This window comes from Dioscorea cayenensis, chromosome 7 (genome assembly GCF_009730915.1).
Source record: "Dioscorea cayenensis subsp. rotundata cultivar TDr96_F1 chromosome 7, TDr96_F1_v2_PseudoChromosome.rev07_lg8_w22 25.fasta, whole genome shotgun sequence".
Classification (NCBI taxonomy): Eukaryota; Viridiplantae; Streptophyta; class Magnoliopsida; order Dioscoreales; family Dioscoreaceae; genus Dioscorea; species Dioscorea cayenensis.
Genome location: NC_052477.1, coordinates 11,633,147 through 11,643,963, shown reverse-complemented (window position 1 = coordinate 11,643,963; position 10,817 = coordinate 11,633,147). Strand labels below are relative to the sequence as shown.

Genomic DNA, 10,817 nt, shown 5'->3' with positions numbered 1-10,817 from the left:
TCCAAAGGTCCCCTTGTCCGGCCTAGGGCACACCTCGCCAGATTGATGCTGACAAAAGCTCCCCCAATAAACTTGTTTAAAGCGAAGCGCGGTGTCAAATTTGTAGAACTACTCCAAAGACTTGCTAAAGCCTCTCAAAACCCTAGCCGAACACCCTCTCAAAAGATGAAGAAAAGTTGGAGAGAAGGGTGAAAGATTCCCTCCACAATCGGGTTGAACCGTAGCTTAAATAGGACTGGAATCAGGCATTCACAAGAACCTGTGGATTATTCACACGGGCATGGGGAATTTCCACACGGGCATGGGGAATTTCCACACGCCCGTGTGGATTCTCTAAAAACCTGATTTTCGGCGGGCTGTGAACAGTAACTACTATAGTGTATTAATATAGTGATTTACTACAGTAACTTTTCATCAAGGCAACATAAACGGGCATACGTTTATGCCATAGATCGCAACTCTTCTTCAATCAAAGGCCTCATTAGTGAAGATCTTGCTATCAATGCACAAGTTGGGATACGCAAATGTGACTGCCTTCGTGCCTCTCCAACTCATTATAATGGCTTGAATACATGAAGGTTGGCACACATTCACGTATCTCAGAGCCCCACTTATGTCTTCACATTTTTTCCTTCCAATATTCCACCAAATAGTGCGTTCACGATCTACTTTTGGTTTCTTTTTTCTTAATACATAGCTTCACAACCCTACATGCGCAAAATATCACAAATACACATGTATTAGCGCTTAAACTTGATAAATGTAATGCTCATCGTAAGGAAAGAACAATTCACATTCTTAACACACAAGCACTTATCAAACTCCCCCACACTTAAGCTTTTACTTATTCTCAAGCAAAAATAAAACATTAAAGCATAGAAGAAGGAAAAATTGAAAATGCTTGGCCTTAGGTTCACCAAAGCATGCAAGGAGAGCATTCTACAAGAAAGCGAACTTTCAACACTAAATATGAAAAATCAATGCTCTAGCTAAAAACTTGAATAAAAAAGGACAACAAACCCGACATCGTGTAAGTGTTTGTAAACTCACTCAAGTAAACCCAAAGTATACTCCTCAAAGTTCTAAGTACAAGGGACTTATTTATCTACAAGCATAACAAAACAAAAGGATGGCAGTAGCTTCACACATCCTCTAAGGTAGCCCTTTCCGAAGCGGCCGCTAAGGTGGCTTTCACACTTTTTAGGTGGTAGCTTTTTCTACCGGGGTGGTAGCTTTCACTCATCCCATGAGATAGCTCTTTCTCTCATTAGGGCATAACTAGTATCTGACTTATGAGAGTAGCTTCATACTTCATAGGTGGTAGCTCTTTCCACCCCCAATGTACAACTAAACAATCTATTTTTTCTTTCTTTTCGTTTTCCATTTTTTTCAACAAAATAGAATAAGAAACAAAACTAATTAGTCCCTTAAACATCGAACTTGAGTTTCCGAAAGAGTTGCATGAGTGAGTGGTGCACAAATATTAATCGGGAAAAATTTCTAGAAATTCAAGTAAAAACTAGAGCATGAGAACATTCAATGTTAAAACTTCTCCTAAACTCAAGAATACAATTATTGCAACTAAGGTGAACTGCCATTGCCTATGTGAGCATGTATGTCAATCAAAACTTGTGTAAAAGATATGTGCAAAGTGAACTACCCCCACACTTAAGATGTATATTGCCCTCAATGTACACATGCAAGCACAATAGAAAGTATAGCAATCAAGCAAATATGTGGGAATGGGCAATTGAAATAATACTCCCCAAACTCCTACTGTTGCGTTTGATGGAGCTAAATCCTTGGGAGTAAAGTTCCAATGGGTTGTAAAGAACACACGACCGACATTGGCCGTGTCCATGACTAGTTCTCAATTCCCATACTAACAAGAACATTTGCACGTATACACAAGGGGGTTCAGTGAAGCTCAATAAAAACAAAACAACTCAAGTATATAAAGATAAAGCAATGAAATATAACTCGAGACAAAAATAAAAGATAAACTCAGAAGGAAGATCCTTTCTGAGTATACAAGTCCAAAAGATAGTACTGAAACTGAAAGATGAAAAATATAAACACAAAGTAAAGCAAAGACGCATCAAGCGTCGGTGTCCTCTATGATCGGCTCTGCTGCTGCAGATAAATCACTGGTGCCGGTGGATCAACTGGTGGTGCTGGAGATGCCAAAGGGGTTCGGGACTCATAACCATTGGTGACGTCTCATCTCGCTCTAATAACTGCTGTATAATGGCAAGACGGGACATCACCTCCGTGTGGTTCATGGCTTGTAGTGTACGAACCTCAGTAAAATCACTTTGGAGTACCCCCCACAGCACTCTCGAGCTCTCAAAACAATCATGGGCTCGAGGTGGAGAGAAAATGCCCACTGGAGGTGGCCCCTATGCTGGAGGAGGCACATCTGCATCCATCGACATAGGCTAAGGCTCGAGGGCCGGCTGAGGATCCTCTATAGTATCATCTCCTCCCTCTGCTACCTCTACGGAAGGTGTAACCAATATATACACCCCAGGACTGTGTCTGCGCACCAATCCCATCAATCTTAGTGTCTTAATGCTCAGGGGAGCAAGTACAATAGCTTTCTCGGCCCCCCAAATCGTGTCAAGTAGACCCATCCCCAAGATGAGTCTCGTGATGTATGGGCTTGAGAAAAGCACTCATGCCATGGTGTACTACCCCTGATACCTCATGTACTCAGCTACAATGTGTCCCAGATGGATCGGTGTGCTCTAAACCATCGAATAGAGACATAGAAGCTCCTGCAGGCTCAGGACACCGGTACTGTCACCACGGCCGTTCACCGACTTGCTCATAATGGCATGCAAGTATCGATATGCAGGTCAAGAAAGGTACTTGGCCTTGGACACCCCTGGCTCATACTGGCCCTGACCGCATAATGCTCCATACGCTCTCTGCGGGGTCAAGGTGTTAGGATAATTTATTGGCAACTGAGCATACTCCTCAGTACCTGTGAATGCCTTCTCATACAATCCCAACCGGATCAAAAAATATGTCACGCTCATGCCGTAGTGATCCCCTAATACTCTAAACTGTATAGCGTTGACAATATCGAATCTATCATAAAAACGGTCGAACTCGAATGACGATAGCACCTCAAGGGTAAGCGCATGGATGACAGGCTCTCAAATCGTCAGTAACAGTCTCCAACCTCCCACTGAGACGAGATCCTCTACTCATCCACCAACTCATTTCGCTACTATATATCTCGCAATATACTCGTATCTAGGAAGTGAGTCTGTCTGAACCTAAACCTTAACAATTGCTCAAACCGAGCCTGGCGCTCGGGAATAGCGAACTCTATACGCTCTGTCTTAGGGGACTGCTCTCTGGGACATTTTCCAGCGGTGATCTTTGTCCTAGGTGCCATATCTATAACAATTAAAAAGAAATCGATCGAATTGGCTTACAGGATTAGTGCTGTAGAAATCCACAAGGTTGTGTGGAAATTCCACACACCCGTGTGGATGCATGGGGCGTGAAAACCGCACGGCCGAACGCTAAAACTCCAAAAATACATGTTAGAATCATTTCTTAACTGTTTCTAATAATACAATAACCATCTAATTGTAGAAATAAAGCAACATTTACCATTCTAATTGAATAAAATCAAATATGACGAAGAAAAGAGAGAATTAAGGGTTATCAATGAGATGAAGTTAAAAACTTTGAATTCGGTCGGAAAACTCAAGTAAACCTTTCTAAATCAATAGTGGGAGATCAGGAGAAGGGTTAGGAATGTTATCGGAATAACTGGGAGTGTGAGAATGAAGAAAAATGAAAGGATTTTAAAGAAAAATCTCTAAGTGTTTCACACGCCAGTGCAGAAATTCCACATGGGCGTGGACCTTCACAGGACCAGCTCACAGGAGCACTCGCATGCCGCTGTGTATTCTCAGGATGAAAGAAAGCTCTTCTACAGAGATCCACACGGGCTTGTAGAAATTACCCACGCCCGTGTGTTTGTCACAGGGTCATCCACAGGGGCGAGTCCACGCCCTTGTGTCTTCTCGGGAAAAATCTCTAAGTCTCTGCAGGATGACACACGCCCGTGTGGAAATTATCTACGGTCGTGGATCATCATAAGGTTGTTCACAGGGGCGAGTCCACGCCCCTGTGTCCTCTCTAGATGAGCTCGCAGTAGATACCCACAGCCGTGTGGGAATTCCACACGGCCGTTAGTTTTCTCTGAATGCCTTAGAAAACTCTGTAGGCTCTGCAGAAAATTCCTGAACATATAAATACACTCAGAGCTAAACTTATCATACAAAATATACCAGGGAAAAACACGAAAAACTCACTCAAACAACCAACAACTTCGCCATAAACATTTAAGCACACGATATCAGCAAAATGTCGACGAGAAAATCACAGCAATAGCATCTAAAAACTAGGAAAACAGTAAAAACTTGGGTTACCTCCCAAGAAGTGCTTGTTTAACGTCACTTAGCTTGACGTACCTTCTCTTACCTCACGGGGGCTCATAGATGAAGGTTCTCCTCTTACCTATGACTTGGAAGCATGATGAATATAGCCTTTTGAAGGTAGAGGAAGAGTTGTCGAGCTTGTTACCACTTAAGGGATCGTCACTCTTGTTCCATTCTTGTGCATCCCCAACAGCCTTGGGGCGTTTCTTGTGGCATCTCCTCACTCACTTTATCTTCCGGAGCATCTTTTTCACAATCCCTGGAGTAGATGGTACCTTCTCCTCTAGACCGAGCATCATCACCTCTTCATTATCCATTTCTTGGTCTAGCAACCCCTCGTACGGGTCCGGATTTCAACATTTCCTGCACATATTCATCGATTAGTTCATCGGTAGTGTCAAGAAAATAAAGAGTATCATCAAATCGAGAGAATATCACATGGCTTCGGCTAGGCTGTAGGTCAACTTGTCATCGCCAATCCTCAGTGTGAACTCCCCTCCGTCCATGTCGATAAGTGCCTTGGAAGTGCGCAAGAAAGGCCTCCCAAGTATCAAAGGAACATCTATATCCTCATTAACGTCCAACACTACGAAGTCTATAGAAAATATGTACTTGTCCACTTTGACAAGCACATCTTCAATGATGCCCCTCGGATGTCTCACCGTTCAGTCCGCCAATTGCAATGTCATCCGAGTGGGCCTAGGCTCTCCCAAGCCTAGCTTCTGAAAGAATGAGTATGGCATGACGTTGATACTAGCCCCCTAATCCGCCAATGCCATCTCTTCACCCAAATTGCCAATGTTGCATAGAATCACAAAGCTTCCGGGGTCTTTCTTCTAGTTCGATATATTCTTTTGCAACACCGCCAAATAATAGGCATCTAAGATCACCGATGCACTCTCCTCCAACTTCCTCTTGTTGGGCAAAAGATCTTTCAAGAACTTGGCATACGGAGGCATTTGAGACAATGCCTCCACAAAAGGAATGTTGATGTGCAATTGCTTGAATAGACCCAAGAACTTCTTTTATTGCTCATCATTTTGGTCATTCTTCAATCTTAAAGGATATGGGATTCTTGGCTTGTAAGGTGGGGGTGCCACCTCCTTCTCTTTGTTAGCTCTCTCCTTAACATCCACGACCTCGGGTGCTTCAACATTGGTCTTCTTACTTGGAAGCCTACCCTCAACCTCACGACCACTTCTCAAAGTGATTGCCTTCACATGTTCTCTCGGGTTAGTCTCGGTGTTACTCGGCAAGCTTCCTTGTGGTCTCTCCGATAGAGACTTCGCAATTTGCCCCACTTGATTTTCTACATTGTGTAATACAGCGATATGGTTGCTAAGTGTAGCCTCGACCGATTGGAACCATGTATCCGATGATTACACAAATCTAGTCAAGGCTTTTTCTAAGTCGGTCATCCGGGTTTCCAAGCCTAAAACTCTATTCTCCATGTTCAGAACTTGTTGTTGTTGAAAATTTGGTGGTGCTATGGCCTTTTGTTGCCCTTGGTTTCTCCATGAGAAATTAGGGTGGTTCCTCCACCCTTGGTTGTAGGTGTTGCTATATGGATTACCTTGTACCCTTCCCAAATTGCCCACAAAGTCTACTTGTTCAGTCGGGGCTGAAGTAGCAATTGAAATAGGACAATCAGACGACATATGTGAACCCCCACAACCATCACAACTCGTGATCGCGGCCAAGCTCGGTGAAGTCAATGTACCCAATTTCTTGCTCAATGCCTCTACTTGGGCTGCTAAGGATGTAACTGCATCAATTTTATGGAGTCCGGACACTTTCTTCTTTTCCCTTGCATTCCATTGGTAGCTATTCGTGGCCATTTCCTCTACCAACCATCGAGCTTCTTCATGGGTCTTGTTCCCCATTTTACCTCCTGCGGCGGCATCTAGAAGTTGTCTTATATTTGGATTCAACCCATTGTAAAAAGTCTGAATGATCATCCATTCGGGGAAACCATGCTGCGGACACTCCCGCAAGAGGTCCTTGAATTGCTCCCATGTTTCAAACAAGGATTCAAGCTCCATCTGAACAAATGACAATATTTCATTACGAAGCTTCACCGATTTCCCCGGAGGGAAGTACCTTGCAAGAAAAGCTTCGACCATTTTATTCCATGTTGTGATGGATGCTCATGGTAAAGAATGTAGCCACTGTTTTGCTCTTCCTTTTAGAGAAAATGGAAAAGCCCTCAACCTTATAGACTCATCTTTAACACCGTTAGTCTTCAGCATGTCACAAACTTCCAATAAGTTTTCAATATGGTTGTTTGGATCCTCATCGGCCAAACCATTGAACTACGTCAACTGTTGTATCATTTGCATGAATGCTGGCTTTAGCTCAAAGTTCAGAGCTGTAATCGGGGGCCACACAATGCTAGATTGTGTCCCCAATACTGAAGGTCTGGCGTAATTAGAAAGTGTTCTCTGTTGTTCATTCTATTCTACCATGTTGTCAGACCCTTCAACTTCCACTTTAGTTAGATTCGATGGTTCTTACACAGGTTCTTAACCCTTTCTTCTGAGTGTACGTTCAAGTTTAGGATCACCTTCAATTAATATCAAAGGGTTCCCTCGAGTCATAACCTGGAGCTGCATCAAAATAAAAAAAAAACAAATCAGAACAATGATAGAATAAGAAGATGTGAAGTGGAATGAATGATGAATAGCTGAGATAACAAAGTGCAAAGTATCTCTAAACGTCTAGTCCCCAACAACGGCACCAAAAACTTAACAACGCCCCTTGTATGTGACCCGCAAGTGCACGGGTTTGTTGAAGTAATAAATCCCAAGTGAGTGGGGTATCATATCCATAGGGAGTAGGGAATAAAAATACTAAAATTACTACTTAACCAAGTGAAGATGAATAATTATTGTGTTAATAAAATGTAATGTAAGTAGAAACAAAAGAAATAAGAAAGAGAGGCCCAAGTAAGTGAGAGGAAAGGCAGTCGATAGAGGTGGAGTACTCGGACAATGCTCCCCCTAGGACTAATGTTTCAAGTGCAAAACCTACTATTATGCTTCCTAACTAATGCTTAATGAGTCACAAAAATCCTAAACCACACGGTCCCAAACCTAAGGTCAACTGTGACTAACTCTATACTATGTTCCAGCGAAGAAATCGCTCAGTCTCAATACCTCACACTGTGCAATGTTGCATGGAGTTCTAGGAATTCCAAGTGATAAACCCTATTCCTATGTGTAGATCTAGTCCAAGCGAAAGGAGTCACAATTAAGCCCAGATACTAAAGTCACTTCAACGCTTCACTCTGTTGCTCGCACAACTAAGCCCCAGTATAGTTCATCCTTTAGTTCTTCACTCTATTGTAATCGCAAATAACTCCAGGAATTGGAGGTAGGATAAATCACACCGGAGGGAAAAGGGGACGCTTCGCTACCTCTCGACTCACCCTCTCAAGCCTCTCCAATCTAGCTTTGTCTAACCCTCATGGCGTGTCACACGTCCACAAAGGTTACCAAGATAAACTCTCAACCCTAGTGTTACTCTAAGGGATAAATCATTCAACAAACATTCAAGATTGAAACTCAATTAAAAAGATCAATTAAGAAGGCATAATAAAAGGTCAAAGAAACATTAACATCCTAGGGTTTACAAAATCCAAGTACCCACTAAGGGGTTTAGCTCTCCATGGAGCAAGATACAATCAATAATGAAATCGAAAGTAAAAACAAGTAATCCATAGGTCCCCTTATCTGGCATAGGACACACCTTGCCGGATCGATGCCGATAAAAGCTCCCCCAATAAACTTGTTCTAAGCGAAGCACGGTGTCGAATCCTTAGAACTACTCTAAAGACTTTCCAAAGCCTCTCAAAACCCTAGCCAAACACCGTCTCAAAAGATGGAGAAAAGTTGGAGAGAAGGGTGAAAGATTCCCTCCAGAATTAGGCTGAACCGTGGCTTAAATAGGGCTAGAATCGGGCATTCACACGCCCCCTGTGGATTTTTCACATGGGCCTATGAAATTTCCACAGGCCCGTGTGGATTCTCTAGAAACCTGATTCTCGGCCGACTGTGAACGGTAACTGCTATAATGTATTGCTATAGTGATTTGCTCCAGTAACCAGCTACAGTACTCCGCCAAAACACTCCCAATTACACACTTTTCATCTAGGCAACATAAACGGGCACATGTTTATGCCGTAGATTGCAACTTTTCTTCAATTAAAGGCCTCATTGGTGAAGATCTTGCTATCAATCCACAAATCAGGATACGCAAATGTAACTGCCTTCGTGCCCCTCCAACTCATTGTAATGACTTGAATACATGGAGGTTGGCACACATTCACATATCTCAGAGCCGCACTTGTGTCTTCGCGTTTGTTCCTTCCAAGATTCCACCAAATAGTGCATTCACGGTCTACTTTTGGCTTCTTTTCTTAATACTTAGCTTCACAACCCTACATGCGCAAAAGAACCCAAATACACATAAGATAGATGTAGATATCGCTTTGGTAGAAAAAATATATGCGCACACACAAAAGTAAAATTTTGTTGTAAGCAATGGTCCGGGCGTCAATTTGAATTCTAGGGTGTTATATTCTATGAGGCTTGCAAAGGAGGACATAAGGCAGCCCAATGCCCAATTGTGAGTTTAGAGGAAGCTCTTGTGGAACAGATTGATTTCATTGGAGGAGGTAAGAGGAACTAGAATAATACTTACAACAATACCTATAGCCTAGGATGGAGGAATAATCCTAACTTCACTTGGAACCAAGGTTAACAATAAAGGCCTCCTCAATAATAGAATTACAAATACCAGTCACAGCAACAATAGTTTGAGAAGAAATTCTTGATAGAAGATGTTTTTGCCAAGTATATGACGAGCAATAATGCTAGGATATACGAGTTTAATGTTATATTGAGAAACGTCAAGCATCAATCAAGAACTTGGAAAATCAGGTTGGACAGCTAGCGAGACCTAGTTCAGAAAGACCTTTGGGAAGTCTCCCAAGTAACATTGAAGCAAACCTGAGGAAGCAACTCAAGGCCATCTCACCTCATAGTGGTAAGACCATCGAGGCAAGGATTGCTCATGATTCAAGTGCCAAGATAGAGAGAGCAGCCATAAAGATAGGCCCTTTATAAGAAACCATTAAGAAGGATAAGCAGAGAGAGTTGAGGAAGAACCTAAAGAGACATCACTAGCTCGACCCATAGTTCAGGAATACGAAACTTGAGTTCATTACCCTTTTAGACTGAAAGCTGAAAAAGAAGATGTACAATTCAAGAAGGTCATGACTATCTTCAAGAAAATCCACATAAACATACCTATTGTTGAAGCATTGTCCTGGATATCAAAATATGCCAAACTCTTGAAGGACTTACTCACCATTAAGAGGAAGTTGGAAGATGTTGATACGGTGTCTATTAATGAGAATTGTTCCGCCATTCTAGATAGAAAGATGCAAATGAAATTTAGAGATCCTGGAAGTTTTGTGATCCCATGCGTGTTAAGTGATGGCGTGGAAGAGAATGCACTGACCGATTCTGGGGCTAGTATCAATGTATGCCATATATCATCTACATGAAGCTCGGATTCGGAGAGTTGAGGTTGATAGGAATGACCTTGCAGTTGGCCTATAGATCATTGAGAAGACCACAAGGAACTATGGAAGATGTACTTGTGATCGTTGAAAAGCTTGTTGATAAGTGTCTAAATGTAGGTATTTTCCTATATGTATTTTATACACTTTGCATATATTTTATTAAGGATTGATGCCCGTTTTGTGCTTAATCATGTACTATTTGCTTTGTAGGGTACGGGAAAGATATGGCGAACATGAGGATATCATTTGGGTGAAAAGAAAAAGAAAACAGTCCCAAAATTACTGCAGTAGAGTTACTGCAGCGATGTTACTGTAGCAGCGGGATTGTTTGAAGCTGCTTGTCCAGAACTTCATGCGGTCCCCATACAGCCTGTATGGAGGCCATATGTAGCCTATATGCAGCTCGTATGCATCTCTGTATAAAGCGAAAATCTAGGTTTTGAATGCCATATGGCCCCCATACCGTATGCTGTGAAGGATATAAATGCAGATTTCTAGGGTAGAAATGAGACTTTTTGGACAGATTTTGAGAGGGCTTCTTGGAGACTTCTGGGAGACCTTGAGCGACCTTGGGAAGAAGAAGAAGGGCAAGGAAACGAGGAGATCATCTAAGGCCAAGGTCAAAGGCTCCCAAGGCAAGAAGATATCATCATTCAAGGGGGAGATCAACAACCATTTGAAGGAAGGAGACCCGTGGCTAGAGAAAGCATCATGCGGCATTCCTTTGGCTGGGAAAGAATCATTCGGCACATTTTCTACCTCCATCT

General features: G+C 42.5%; 1 non-coding gene across 1 annotated transcript; it reads left to right on the top strand.

Annotated features, from left to right (window-relative positions):
• The first annotated feature begins 6,431 nt into the window (after nucleotides 1-6,431).
• On the top strand, nucleotides 6,432-6,538 carry LOC120266059. Its single transcript, XR_005537903.1, has one exon. It is a non-coding gene; the product is annotated as a small nucleolar RNA R71 (small nucleolar RNA).
• Nucleotides 6,539-10,817: the final 4,279 nt, after the last annotated feature.